Here is a 16,252-nt window from a genome sequence, read left to right as displayed (position 1 = left end):
CATGGCTCTGCTCTGTGCATGTGTTAGCAAAAAAGCAGTTTACATTGGCACGTGTCTGTGGACCATATCATCGAGTCGCTGTTGCAGAGTGTTTTGCTTTTGTTTCCAAACACACACCCTGTGAGGTAGGTAGGGCTGAGAGAGCTCTGAGAGAGCTGTGACTGACCCAAGGTCACCCAGCTGGCTTTCAAGCAGAGGAGTGGGGAATCAAACCCAGTTCTCCAGACTAGTACATGAAACTGGCTATATTTCCAGCCTTTATGGCTAGAATAAGAATAAAGGGGCCCCTGACTCTTGAAAGCTCATACCTGGACATCTAGTTGGTCTCTAAAGTGCTACTGGACCTGAATCTTGCTCTTCACTTACACACAGGCTCTTTTTGATGCCGTCCCCATGGCAGGCATAATATGCACTCTGGTCAAAGAGTGGAAAAGGTAATAGGGTTGCCATCTTGCAGAACATGAACACATGAAGATGCCTTATACTGCATCAGACTCTTGGTCTTTCAAGATTATTGTTGTCTGCTTTCACTGGCAGAAGGTCTCTAAAGACTCAGGTCTTTCTGCTACTTGGTCCTCTTTAGTGGAGAACTCAGGGGTTTTCTGCATGCAAAGCAGATGCTCTACCACTGAGCTATAGTCAGCAAGCCGGTTAGATCAGAACATTGTTCTATATTTCCTGAACGTTCTGCCACACTTTCACTACTGCGGTATCTCAAGTGGCAAAAGCACTGGTTAAAACAAAATAAGAGGACTAGAACTGGATTCCTGTCTCATAAAACAAAAATCCAGCAGTACTTTAAAGGTGAACAACATCCGTTTCAAGACGAGCTTTCATGGATTGCAGCTCATCATTCATGGATATTGCCAATGGCCACTTGATGGCAGTATTGGAACATGAAACCTTCAAGGACCTTCCTGTACTTGCCAGTTTTGTGTGTTTTTTCCATTATAGCTGGAAAAATAATGTACATGTAGCTTTAGGTTAACTCCATCATTCCATGCTATTCATGATGCCATGATAACAAAAGGGGCCTTTCCAGATTGGCTGTGATGGGAGAGCTGGTTTGCAGGGACCATGATGCGGGAGAGAGGGACGTAACGCTTCTCCTGTGTGGTTTTGCTGCATTATGAGAAACTTGCATACAACATACACGCAGCTAGAGGGGGGCTGTTTGAGCCTGGGAAAGCACAGTTTTTTTAAGGCCTAATGTTTAGAGTGTTGGACTAGGACCCCAGAGATTCAGGTCTGAATCCCCACGGCAGCTTGCTGGGTGACCTTGGGCCAGTCACCCTCTCTCCGCCTCACAGGGTTGTTGTTGTCAAGAGGGAAAAGTGAGATGTAACAAACCCCCTTCTCCGTCCATGCCATAGGCCAATCTAAATCAGGAGTTTGTCACGGCTGCTAATTAGCAAGCAAAGCAGTACCAGGATCTTGTCTCGTTTGACTCACAATGAACAAAATGCTTCGTATCCATTAATACTTGCAACAAACCTTTGGAGTAGGTCACTGCATGAATTCGTTTGTTTTTATTGTTTATGGTTCAATGACCATTAAGAACCACCAACAACTGTTACAACAGTCCTAAATTCCAGTATATAAAATATGAGATATAAAAATATATCCTACAGGACATGAATCACAGTATCCATAAGCGTTGTGGCTTCCAACACGATCGCTAACAAAATTGGTCCTGGCACTTTTTTTGCTTTGCATCTGTCAGAAATGCTTCTGCTGTTACCCAACAAAGGGGGACGCACACAACGCCGTGAGCACTATTTTCAAGACTGATGAACCAACCCAGGAGCAGAGTGTGCCAGTTCATAGCCCCAGTCTAATGGTCTGCCTGCCCCAAGATTTAAAGATCTGAATTGGATTAGTATCCTTGAGACGGGATTGCTGCAATACATTTTGTAGAAAGCTGCCTCTAAAGAAAATTCTGGCATTGCTGCGGGGCCAGAATGCAACGTGATAACGACGAGACAGCATAAATTGGAGAGACAGCTTGCTGCCAACCTGCACTACTACCTAGTTAACATCCAGGTCCGATCCAAAGCACAACTTTTAAGCCTTCACGGGATTTCTCCTCCCATCTGACCCTACCCTATGTCTTTTTGACCCTTCTGACAGAGGGTCTGTTGTAGCTGCCTTTATCCAATGGAACTCAGATAAATGATATAAAAGATAAATGATATAAAAGATAAATGAATGCAGAGCTTTCTTCATAGCAGCAAGACATATCATTCCAAAGAAAAGGAATGCCCTTTAAAAGAACAAAATAGAAAAGAGTCCAGTAGCACCTTTAAGACTAACCAATTTTACTGTAGCATAAGCTTTCGAGAATCACAGTTCTCTTCGTCAGATGCATCTGACAAGGAGAACTGATTCTCGATGCATCTGACAAAGAGAACTGTGATTCTCGAAAGCTTGTGCTACAGTAAAGTTGGTTAGTCTTAAAGGTGCTACTGGACTCTTTTCTATTTTGCTACTACAGACTAACACGGCTAACTCCTCTGGTTTTAAAAGAACGTTGTTCTCTATTACCCTTAGCATTTGGTGGTGTTGGAGAAGGCACATTTTAAAATATTGTTATTGGTCTACATCTGTTTTAATGCGTTTGTCTTTGCTGTTTTTTACTGGATATATATGGTTACTGGATATATATGGATATATATTGTTTCTCTGGTACATGGCTTTGGGGGACGGGGATGGATCAATGGTAGAGCAACTACTTTGTGTGCAGAATGTGACAAGTTCAATTTGTGTTGCTCCCAGCCAAAAGGCTCAGTTAACAAGTGATACAAAAGACACACACACACACACACACACACACCACTTTAGATGCTGCCAGCCTTGTGCGGGTAATACTGTGCAGCCATGGCTCAATGGCAGAGCAGCTGCCTTGCCGGCAGAAAGCCTCAGGTGCAATCTCCAACTTCTCCAGTTAAAAGAATCAGGCTTTAGACGTGGTGAGAGACTTGGACCTGAAATCCTGGAAAGCAGCTGCCAGCCACAGCAGACAATACTGACCTGCATGGGCTGACTCAGTAAAAGGCAGCTTTGTGTTTATTGAAAAAAACATTCTAAATTCAATTTTAAAACAGGTTTTAAAAAGAAGTTTGATAGATTGATAGCTTGAAGCTGCATGCATACAATCTCAGAGTCTGACTTTCCAGCCCCAGAAAGTATATATTTAGGCAGCACTCATTTCTCCCTGTGGATCTTTGGGTATCAAAACCAAAATAGCAACAACAGCAGCACCGTTTCCAAACAAAATTCATCTGAACTTTCTCCCATTTCCTTTAGCATAAAATCTCATGGGTTTGGCTGCCCTCCAGCTGAGTGAGTGATCTCCCTTTCTAATGAGAGAAAGCAGCGCCTTGGCACGGTCGTGGACTGGAGAAGGCTGTCTTCGTCTTGAGGATGAAGCTAAGCACGTTCAGCAGGAAAGGTCTTGCAATAAAAATGATGGATGTTCACGATGATTTGAATATTGCTGTGCCCAGGGCTTTAAAAATCTGCACTTTATTTTTTGTTTAAAAATCCATAGCAACTATCTTCCCATGTGGATCCTCTATTTTGAAAAAAGTACCCTGCAAATAAAATGATCTGTACAATGTTTGGCTTATTCATGTGTTGTTGTTGTTGTTTTTTAACTGCCAGGGGTATTTGCAGTTGATCTCCACACATGCCTGCTGATCTAGTGCTTTTTAGTCTTTGATTCTTGTTTTAAAGATAATTTTTGCCCTGTTTAGGGAAGAACACAAATGGTGGGATGATACCTTTGCATCAGATGAATGAGATAAGTTGACAGCTTCCTGAGTACACACCCCACACCTTGTCAGGAATAGGACTGATTCTGACTAGTGAGCAGAGAAAGATGGAATGCTAGAAAGAACATGTTAAGCCATCCAATCTGAAAATGTCCAATTCTCAAAAATGGGGTTTAACCATATGAATTGCAGGAAGCCCCCCCCCCCAGGGCAAAGGGGAACACCCAGATGATATTGTGCTCAAACTGTGCATGGCTTGTCTGACACCCTTCCCCTTATGGAGAAAATGTAATGCTCATTTTCTTTGAAGGAGAAACTAGAAAGTGACCCAGGGTGGGGTGTCCTCTGGATGGTCTCCTGTAGCTATCATGTGGAGGAGGAGGAGTTCAGTTCCACCTACAAAATGGTGGAGCTAAGCTCTGCATTTCCCCACTTTAAATCTCTTTCAAGGGCTTTCTTCATTCTTTTACCAAGTTGTGCTATAGGTCTACTACATGGCTTGTGGAAAGAAAGCCCCTGAAAGGAGGTATGGAGGGCTGAGAGCCAAGCTGGAGAGCAAGTGAATGGCAAGTGAACAGGGAGGAATACACGTGAGTCTGTTCACTTGTCAGGCAAGTTGTAATTCATCACGTGTAGCTTGGCTCTGAGAGGGAGCAATGCACATGGATGGCAAGAAGGTTTGGTGGACAGGAGCAGCAGCAGAGCAAACAGTGCCAGAATGAGGCATTTTTTGGACACTGTAAACACCCAATTCCATACTGCTTACTGCTGCGACCATGTGGTGGTGGAGAATGCCCGCAAGTCACAACTGACTGGGGTTTTCAAGGCAAGAGACTAAATGAGGTGGTTTGCTATTGCCTGCCTCTGCAACCCTGGTCTTCATGGGAAGTCTCCCATCCAATTACTAACCAGTTTGGTGTAATGATTAAGAGTGTGGGATTCTAATATGGAGAGCCGGGTTTGATTCCCCACTCCTCCACTTGAAGCCAGCTGGGTGACCTTGGGCTAGTCACGGCTCTCTGGAACTCTCTTAAACCCACCCACCTCACAGGGTGTTTTGTTGTGGGGATAATAATGGCATACTTTGTAAACCACTCTGAGTGGGCATTAAGTTGTCCTGAAGGGCAGTATATAAATCAAATGTTGTTGTTGTTGTTGTTATTAACGGAGGCTGACTCTGCTTAGCTTCTGATGAGATCAGGCTCACCTGGGCTATCCAGGTCAGCTACCATGGTGAGAGTACATTTTCTCTCTTCCATCAGGAAAAAGCCATAGTTAGGAGTGCTCGTGGTGATTCAATAATACTTCTGTAAACCAAAATGAAATGAAGTGATCATACGTCTGGGTTATTTCAACTTTGGGGGTACTTTAAAAAAAAAAATAAGGAAATACACAGGGAAGGGGCTCTGGCTCAGTAGTAGAGCATTTGCTTGGCACACTGAAGGTTCCAGGTTCAATTTCTGGTGTCTCCAGTAAAAAATAAGGAAATACACGTGCTTAAATGAATTTAGTAATATATTTCAAAGTTTTTTTGCTAACCCTTTGAAGACCCCCCTTCAGAAAAGGCTCTTCAGTTGCAAAAATGGATAACAGTCAGGATAATTTCCAATTTTTTTCTGTTTGAGTTCCAATTGTACTCATAGTATAAGAAGAATTTCTGCAACTTAATGTACAGTCTATTTTTAGCTCATGTCCTGGAAACAAAGCATAGGGGTTAATTTTTAAAGCTCAACAGGATAGACTAAGTGCTCAAAAAACTGGGAGCGGGATTTCTCCCTCCCCCTTCCAGTACACTCCAAATTACCACCCAAGTGGGATTCCTGGAAGCGAGGGTAGCCCCTGACCAGCATGTTGGCAGGGTGGGGGGTGAGGAGAGGTCTGACATGGGAGGAATGATATGGAAAAATCATCTTCCTCCAGCCCCAGTAGAGAAATTCTTCTTTGGATCCAAGCCAATAGCTCTTTCTTTCCTCAGTATTTTCCACATATCTTCTTGAACAGCCAAAGACATGCCTCCTAAGACTACTTATTTATTTGACAGATTTATATATAACATATATATAGCATTGAGTTATACGTTTTAGAATAGGGGTCAGCAACCAAAGTACTTCAAAGTTCAAAGCAAGACTCGAGAAAGAGGCAGCATAAGAAAGCTTTACTGAAATCCAGATAAACTATGTATCGACAGCATTGTCATGATCCTGTAAGCTTGTCACTCTGTCATAGAAGGAGATGAGGTTGGTCTGTCAGGATCCGTCAGGGACAAATCAGTGCTGACTTCCCCATATCACCCTGTTGCCTGCCACGTGCTTGCAGACTGGTGCCTTTAATATCTGCTCCAGTATCTTCCCTGGAACAGAGGCCAGGCTGACTGGCAAGTAGTTCTCTGGATCGTCCTTTCCCCCTCTTTTGAAGATTGGGATGACATTTCCCCTCCCCCAGTCTTCCAGCACATCACGTGTCCTCCAAGAGGCCTGGAAGATGAATAACAAAAGGTCTGCAAGCTCTTTTGAGAGTCTTTTAAGCACTATTGGGTGTATCCCATTTTGCCCAGCGCAGCAAAGTGCTTCTCCACAACTTCTCTGTCCATGTCAACACATAGGTTGGACGCTTGTCAGCTTCCCTCAAGTTTTGATGGGAAATGTAGGCATCCTGGTTTTACAGCTTGGCTCTCCATTACAGCTGCAAGATGCCTACATTTCCCATCAAAACTTGAGGGAAGCTGACAAGTGTCCAACCTGTGTCAGGCGTCACTTGTAGCTTGGCTCTAAGTGGGCCTGTTCTCTCCTTCAGGGAGAAAACCAGGGCAAAATAGGTATTGAGCCTTTCTTGAACATCACCTTTTTCTTCTTTAGCTCATCACAGAGCTCTCTGTTCATCCACATTGGCTTCTTAGATCTTTTACCGCATTTCCATCTTACTGGAATGGTGATAGCTTGAGCCTGCAATTAGGAAAGCCTACCCTTCACTTGCTCCTTTCTCTTCCAGCATTCCCACACCTGGAATAACTCTCTTCATGTCTTTAAGTTTATTAAAGTTTGCCCTACTAAAATTTAACATGCACGTTTGGCTACAAACTCCCTTAGTACACCCAGCAAAAGGAATTCTAGGAAGAAGTGATCACTTCTCCCTAAGGTTCCTGTCAACCAACTCTTTCTCGTGGGTTAATATCAAATCCAGTATGGCTGAGCCCCTCGTCACTTCCTCCACCATTTGAGAAAGGAAGTTGTTGGCCATGCAGGTATCCCACACAACTAGATAAATCAGCACTCTGGGACCATCCAGTCCTGCTAATGTAGAGTCTGAGCAGATAGATTTTTATCCACCAAGTGTTTAGGAAAACGAACAAAGAGCAGCCTGCCTCCTCCTGTAGGCCATAGCCCAATAGGCCCTGACCACCTGGAAGAGTTCTGCAGGTCTACACTGTGTGGATGCAGTGGTGGCAGAGAAGTTTGGTTTCTTTGCCACCATCACTGCCACAGATTAGGCTTTAAAATGGGCTCTAGCCTATGCCTTGTTGGATTCATCCCGAGTCCTTCTCCACTGTTGCTCTAGTCATCTCCTCTCTTTTCATTGTCTGCAGCCCCTCAGTAAACCAAGATGATGTCTGGACTTTTAGACTGGAAAGAGGGAGCCTAGGAGCAATTGTGTCAATTACCCAGGCCATTTCCTCATTCCAGAAGTCCAGAGTACCAACAGAAAAAATCCCCCAATGCCATCTGAAAGCCAGTCAAATCCATCAGGCTACAGGAACTCATCCTCTTAATTGACCCCCCCACCCCCACAGTCATGAGGAGTGTCTTTGGTCCCCCCACCTTCAGATCACCTTCTTTCTGCCCCGAACAAAACACCAGATTAAGAGTGTGGCCTGCACAGTCTGTGGCGCCCAAGACAGGCCTAATGGTTGTCATGGAGACCAGAGTCACTTCCAAGAAGCATCCTCAACATGGATGTTGAAGTCCCCCCAAACAAGCAGCCTAGAACTCTTGACACCACCTCCAAGACCACTCCCACCAGCTCAATCAAGGAGATGGTTACGCAGCGGGGTGGGTAGTTGTTATGCCAAAATGTTTGACCAAATGGCGCTGGTTCTTTTAAGATTTGGAAGCAACAAACATGCAAAAATGGAGTTTTCAAAACAGTTTATTAACACACTGGCAGATCAGTATGAACAAAAGGAAAATAATGCTTATAACTTTTCAGGAGTAAGAAGGAGCCCCTGGAATAACAGGGGAACCAGTCAATAGAGTTCTCTTTGATCCATACTGACACTCTGACTTTCTTCTCTCTAGTCAATTAAGGCTCTCTCAGACTTATATGCAATAGGACATCTTATGACTGTGTTCTTAACTGGCCGTTGCTAACCTTGGGAAGGATAACACACCACAGGCCCTCCCAGTGGTGGCTGATTAGCTTTTATGAATGACTGCCTCTGCTCCTGTGCCTATTTTTAAAATACCCATATTTGGTTCCTTGCTGGGTCAAATTTGACTCTAGAGCCATAAACTTCAGAACCCTGCTCCGTTTTATCAGTTTGCATTAGGGTTGCCAGCCTCCAGGTGGTGGCTGGAGCTCTCCTAGAATTACAACTCATCTCCAGCCGATAGAAATCAGTTCCCCTGGAGAAAATGGCTGCTTTTGAGGGTAGACTCTATGGTATTATACCCTGCTGAGCCCCTCCCTTCCCAAACCCCACCCTCTCCAGGCTCCACTCCCCAAATCTCCAGACATTTTCCAGCCTGGAGCTGGTGGCCCTAGTTTGCATAGTGTTGACTCACATGCATGGATGAGCACGCTGTCTTGAATCTTGGGTAAAGGAGTGACTTTTTGCTATTCACTTCAAAAAAGGAAAAGGGATCTGCATATCTGGGCCATCCTTCTGATGCTAAATTGGTGCCCAAGATGAAAACAACAGTCTTAAGGACACTTTTGTGGGAGTAAGCCCCATCGAATAAACTGGTACTTATTTCTGAGTAGACAAGTTTAGGTTTACTCCTCAAGCACTCGTGAGGCAATATGCTGTGAAGAGAGTTGGACACCAGGCATTTTGAGGATTATTTATGCCAAAATGATTAATTATTTATTTCAAAAAATGATATGCTGCTTCTCCAGAGACCAGCATAATTGAGTTTCCTCTGGATATCTCTTTGTAAACAACCCTATGAGTTCTACATTTCAGAGTCAAATAGAAAAATACCAATTAAAAAACATCCAATTTCTTCCCAGTGCGGCAACTTGGTAAGGAAGCCTAGTTCCTATTACCAGAGGCTCAGCTTTTCCTGTAGATTGCATCTCTTCCGCCATAAATTTAGAAAGCTTGACCTGTTTGAGAATTTTTATCTTGCCATGCCATCTGGCACCAGTCCACTTTCTCTGCTCCTTCCCTCCTCCCTCCTAATGAAAAACATCGAGTGTGGACCTTTGAAAATGTCTTCTACTGTGAAACCCAGCTCAGCCTACTCATGCCCAAACTTTCTTTTTTTGGATACTTAGAAAGTTATAAAACTTTTGTATCATTAAGACGCCTCTGAAGTTCCCCAAACACTTTTCAATTGGAGGTGTCTGGTGAAATGTTGTTTGTTTCTAAGTGTTTTCTTATTTTCTCTCCCAGGATAAAAACTGGCCTTAAAAGCCCAGATAAATGGATCACAACAACAACAACAGTGTGCTTATATACTGCCATTCTGGACAGATTAATGCCACATTCAGAGCGGTGAACAAAGTCAGTATTATTATTATCCCCACAATACAGCTGGGGAGCTGGGGCTGAGTGGAATAGCTTACTCAACGCCACCTGCTGAGCTCATGGCAGTAGCGGGGTTTGAACCAGTGGAGTGCTGATTCACAACCTAGCCACTTAACCACTATGCTACAGCAATTAGTGTCACATTTTTTTACTAAGGTGACTTGTCTACCCCCCTCCCTCCAAACCTGGTCACTGAATGAGGGATCCTTGTACTATTTACCAGTCTGCCACATATATACCCCACACTCTTCTTCTGAGGGTTTTGGGGTGGCACATGTCTCCTCCTCCTCCATTTTAGCCTCACAACAACCTGTGAGGTCACTTAGCCTGAAGGAGGGAATGACCAGTCCAAGTTCACCTAATGAACTTTATGAGTGGGGATTGGAATTTGGATCTTAATCCAGTACTCAGTACCATGTTGGCTGACCTTGTCCCAATATAAAACTACACTGCAGCACTGCTGCTTGCTGTCTGGACCAGGTTAAGGCCTTGCAAAGCAGAACCCCAAACCAGACCTGGAATGTATATTCATGTCTATTGGGGAGTTGGAGGTGGAAAAAGATCTTACTCCATTGATCAGGTAAAGATTGAAAAGCCACTCACCAAGTATTTATGCCTGGCCTGCCCAAACCGTAGGCTTCATAGTGACTTTTAGGGACTGATGTTACACTACCTATTCTATTATCAGAAGGTGGCTCTGATATCTGATTGTATATAGTCCAAGATAGATTTTAAGCCCAGGTCCCCAGCTTAAATAGTTCCAGTTCAGTCCCTAGAGTCACTGACCATAATTCACTCCAGTGGTAGTTAAAGCAAGGTGAGCTGTTGCCCACATGAGCCACATCACTGGAAGAGAAGAAGGGTCTGCATTAACCCCACTAATGTATAGACCTTGGAGATGAAGGGAAAGGAAATTTGAAGCATTTAGTTAAGAACCATGGCTCAGTGGGAGAGCATTTGATTTGCTTCAATCCACAACTTCTCCACCTAAAAGAATCAGCTGGTGTGGCTGGTGTGAAAGACCTCAGTCTGAGCCATTGCTAGACAATGCTGACCTTGATAGACCCAATTTCTGGCTCAATAGAAGACAACTTTATGTGTTTTGTGACTTCCTATGCAGCAAAGTGACTGATGAGGGTTTCCTGTAGCTGCAAGCATTTGTCTCGTTTGTGAATTGGTTTAGAATGTTGTTTTAGTTGTTACACGGAAAACACTTTTTAAAAAAATATATAAAAACTTGACAATTATTCAGTTTCATCTCCAGTTCTAATTGGAACACACACCTTTGGATTGTAGGAGGGTCACATGTTTTAATACTCCTCCATGAGTGAAGCCTCTTAGAAGACCAGATGTCTGAGAGAAGGACTCTAACCTTCCATTCATCGATGAGAATCACCGTCTCTAAAGATTCCGTGCACTATAGGACAGCTTCACATGTTGTGGTAGAACTGTGGCTCAGTGGTAGACAAAAAGAGATTATTGAGACTTGATAAGGAGACAGGTGGATGTGTTATGTAAATCTGTTGAAATTGTGCCAATTTAAGAGAACTATGATTACAATGATTCTGCTCTCTTTATTCTTCGTTCACAGTTATGTCAACATTTGTTTTAACCACAGCAGTATGTAGTAAAAAAAATCCATTAAAATACCAAACTCTGACACAGGGGAGAGGGAAATGGTGTATCGCCTGTGGGATCTGAAACAGAAGAAAGTGTCGGGACTCGGCACTCTAGATTGCCAATGTCTGTCAGAAATCCTCACAGAGAGCACAAACAAAGACAGGCTCAAAGAACAACAGCTCACATCTGTTCTATGCTTTAATAATACTACAGTGGCATCTTTGCAAGGGTTGGCTTTGGTACCAAAACTAGTGCTTTCTGTGGGTCTGAAACACCCTCTGGAACTTGGACCCACACAGCTGCAGTGGAGAAAGAAAAGGAAGGATGCATAGCAAGAGAAAAAGTTCATATAGACAGTGGGAAACATGACTTTAAAAAGCAAGGCTTTGAGTCCGAATGAGAAACCCTTGGGCTGCACTTCAGATTTATTTGTACCTGGATTTTCCTGAGTGAACAAGACAATTCAGAAGGGGAATGACTGCTGTAGCACAGCAAGAGCACAAAATCCAACCTCATAGGATGCGGCCTTGGAGCCAAGCCACATGAGCATCACTATGTAGCTTGCCTCCACATGGTAACGCAAATGAGGCTTACAATGGCCGTTTTCACACGTCTTACTGGCTGCGGAAAATCATGCAAAACTCCCAGAACAACGGCAACTTCCTGGCACGATCTTGTTCATAGTGCGATGATATCAGAAATGATAGGAAATTGCACCAGGAAGATGCCATCATTCCAGGAGTTTCGTGCAATTTTCTGCAGCCGGTAAGACGTGTGAAAACAGCCCATGTGTCTGTTTATGCTGGGCAATCTCCTGGTGATTATCTCTGTTGCTGCCTGCCACCACTGTGAACAGTGGTGGAAGAAAAATAAAGAAAAAAATCACCAGCCTCTGAGCTGTTACTCCTGGGTACAATCCAGAGGCAACAACAGGTAGCTCTAGGAATCACTAGAAACTCTATGGTAAAACCATAGAGTTTAACCATACAGTTGTGGTGATTCCTAGAAAGAGTTGTACCCTGAAGTGATATCACACACCACCTCCATGCCCCTTCACCCCAACCCTTGCATTGATTGCTATGCTCTGCCTGGCAACCCTAAAGCTGAGGAACGGGCAATATGGATCAGGGACATGATGCAGAGTAAAGGGTGTTATCTCCCCCATATAACTTCCCTAATATTACTCCCTCCATGCTACTGGCAGACAGGGAGTGAAAATAGGTGGATAGAAGCACAGAGAGTATGGCTTCCCTTGCAGTTAGTACAAATCCATATGTTCCATATTTGTTAAAATCTTACCCACCCACCACAGGATCGTGTGAAAGAAAGGATAATTTAAGCTTATCAACATGCAAATTTCTTGCCTGCCTGGGCCTGCTCTGCAACTTTTAATTTTAATTGCCCCTCTAACAGGGATGCTGGGATTTTGAGGGACAATCTCCTGGGCAAGAGTGACAATCCTTGAGAGTGGTAAATGAGGAAAAGTTATACCCAGAAATGTTTGTCCAATGGGAACTATTGCATGACTTGTCTAATGGAGCTAGCTTTATTCCCAATATTAAAATGACAAAGGACCCTACCCCAAATCCAATTCATTCTCTTTTGCGGCACAGCCCTACTTATTATCAGGCAGTTCTCGTTCCGTTTCTCTTGATGGTATTATGTTCTTTCACTTAATTGCTTCTTCACCCTCTAAAAAAGATTTTTGTTTCTTAAACTTCTAAAATTTCTCCTAAATTTTCCTACAGTACAATCTATGATGTAAGGAACAGATTTATTCAGAGGCATCGCTAAGAGGGTGCTGTCTTCATCTCCTCCCCCAAATAAGACCTGTTTCACTAGCTCTCGGAAGATGCTCATGTTAAATGTCAGCTTTTCTCCGAGGTATTTTACTTCCTTAGGAGCTCTGATATCGCCAATGATAACTCACCTGTTTTTAAAAACACATTTGTCTCTTATTTATATTCATTTATTTAAATGTTGACCATTTGAACATTAAAATAAAATTTAATATAATATATAAAACTTTCAGTAGGATCATACAAACACACAACACCAAAACTAAGTGGGAAGGCCAATAACAGTTATTGAGGGTATGCTAAATGCAACAAAAACATCTGTTTAGGCTCCTTGAACACCTTACCAGCTATCCAGTTTGGCCTCTCTTGCTCATTTTCCCCTGGGCCCCATAGCTTTTTGTCCAAGCAAGTCCCACAGCCTCCAGCATTTGGGAGATCTCAGGTCAGGAAAGGGATGTATCACTGCTTTATAGAATATAGGCCATTAAAAGCACACAGTCCTTTATAACATACTAGCAGGGGGAAAGTTATGTTGGCAACATCTTTGCCAGATTTTGACTGAGCTTCTGTTTCCCTGTCCCTTAGCCCAGGAGTTATCTTGTGTGTATTTTTTTCTTTGTTTAAATTATGTTTTTGCATTTCTTTGTAAGCTGTTTTGGGAAGAAGAATGGCATGGAAATTAATACAATAAAAATAATTTAAAAGATCTCTGAGCAGCCATCATCCTGAAACATAATATTCCCAGGCATAATGTTCATGCCATCAGTTCATGAAGGACCCACTCCAGGCCTGAGAGAAACCAGAAGAAGCAAAGGGTTGCCTGGCTTGGCAACCATCAGGAGAGTAGAGTAGGGGTGGGGGGACATGAGATGGGCAGATGGCAGTGACAGTATGGCATTACTTGCAGGGAAACCTACAAGTGGCATCATGCTCCTCTAGTAATCACTGGAAACTCTATGGTAAAACCATAGAGTTTGGGGGCAATTTCTAGAGAGAACTGAAGTAACGTCTGGGTTCTCCTGGAAATGACATCATGCCATCATTGACTGCTTTCCAAAAATTTTCTTTCTTCCACCAGCTGCTGGAGATCCCCCTAAGATGATCCCTCCACCAAACGTTATGCATAAAAGGGTTTTCAGTACTGTACATAACAATACATTCTATGTGAATTTAAGTCGCACACTCCTTTTTTTCTTGAGGATAAAAACTTTCAGTACATGGTAAATGAATTTGCTTAGTTCTGCTTATGTCCAGGCATGTCCAGGCAGAGACAACTAGGTGGTTGGCTGGGACAAAAAATGGAATTGAGACCTATTTACTCATTGCTGAGTTTTTCAAAGTTCCAATCCATGCTACAGTATACTGGGACTGAAAGTCGAAGGACTAAAAAGAATAACAGGATATATTTGGGGGAGAGCATCCATTATCCTTTGCTGTCCTTTGGAATGATCCTTGGCGACTCCCCCAAAAGCCAGATATTTGAATATGACATTGATTTTTCAACATACTTTAAAAATCTGCTTCAGTATATTAGAATTCATCTCAATAAGATATGGACTAAGGAGGCCCATAGCGCAGAGTGGTAAGCTGCAGTACTGCAGTGCAAGCTCTGCTCACGATGACCTGAGTTCGATCCTGGAGGAAGCTGGGTTCAGGTAGACGGCTCAAGGTTGACTCAGCCTTCCATCCTTCCGAGGTCGGTAAAATGAGTACCCAGTTTCCTGGGGGTAAAGCGTAGATGACTGGGGAAGGCAATGGCAAACCACCCTATAACAAAAGTCGGCAAAGAAAACGTCGTGATGTGACTTACCCCCATGGGTCAGTAATGACTCAGTGCTTGCACAGGGAACTACCTTTACCTTTAAGATATGGACTGTTTCTGCGGAACTAGCAGTGAAATCATAAGCAGAGTTACTCTAAACTAAGCCTATTGATTTCACTATAAAGTGCTGATCCGGTTAAGTCTTTACGACATCCAGTGACTCACTGGTCTATTCTGAGGATATCTGATTCTTGACTGTGCTCTATAGAAGGGTAACATTCCCATGAGTTGAAGTGTCCTTGGCTGGCATTGCATGATGATGTTAAGTCACTCGATAGATATTAATATAGTTGATTTTTTTCATTTAAATAAATGTATTTCAAATGTCAGCCTCCAAAACACAGTGCACAAATAATACATCTTACAGTGCATTCCTAGCAGAGTTACAAGCTTCAAAACCCATTGACTTCATGCACTTCTAAAGTTATAACTTCGCTTAGAATTATGCTGTTAGCCAAGTAAGGCCCTTCTGGGAAAAAAAAATCTTCAAAGACATAGGGAGTTGGATCCTCTGACTCTTCTCCTATGGATCTTCTAAGTTGGAGGAGACTAGCTGGATCCTATATCAATCCATCTTCCTTCACCAATGAAAGACTTCCTCAAATGGAGAATTGCTTTTTCTGGTGAAGAAAGGCTTCCTCTGATGAGAGCCAGTTTGGTGTAGTGGTTAAGAGCGCGGGACTCTAATCTGGAGAGCCGGGTTTGATTCTCCACTCCTCCACTTGAAGCCAGCTGGGTGACCTTGGACTAGTCACAGTTCTCTGGAGCTCTCTCAGCCCCACCCACCTCACAGGGTGTTTTGTTGTGGGGATAATAGTGGCATACTTTGTAAACTGCTCTGAGTGGGCATTAAGTAGCCCTGAAGGGTGGCATATAAATCGAATGTTGTTGTTGTTGTTGTGATGAGATGATGGTGATGATGATGATGATGAAAGGTCTTCCTGTTAGAAGAAGGGACTGGTGATGTCTCTTGCTCAGGCCTTTAGGACTGCCAGCAGTGAAAACGGAGGGCAACAACCATAGAATCAGTCAGATAGCTAGGCTGCTATCAATCTCCTTCCTGCCAGGGGAACTTCCTTCCCTTCTCTCCCCTTCCTCTCTCTCCTTCCCTGCATGCACCAGGAGAGGCAGCATGGTGTCTCCTCCTGAGAGAGACGGGCCGTTTTCACACTGCTTAGTGCTTACCTTTCCTCACAATGACCTGGAACATCGTGCAAAACCCGCAAAAGATCATGTTTTCTCGCGCGAGAAAACACGATCTTCCGCGGTTTTTGCGCGATGTTCCGAGTTGTTGCGAGGGAAGGTAAGCAGTGTGAAAACGGCCATGGCCTACTTTCAATCTAAAGCCATTCTAGCTAGTTAGATCAGTTACTAGTTCTTTCTTCCCACTAAACTATATGTAAATATATTTCTTTAGATAAATAGTTTTTGGTTCTCTAACTTGGATGAGAGCTTTCTGCATGCAGTTTGTTTAGTTTACGTGCCTTAACAA

This window comes from Eublepharis macularius, chromosome 2 (assembly GCF_028583425.1).
Source record: "Eublepharis macularius isolate TG4126 chromosome 2, MPM_Emac_v1.0, whole genome shotgun sequence".
In the NCBI taxonomy this organism is placed as follows: Eukaryota; Metazoa; Chordata; class Lepidosauria; order Squamata; family Eublepharidae; genus Eublepharis; species Eublepharis macularius.
This window is presented reverse-complemented; position numbering follows the sequence as displayed.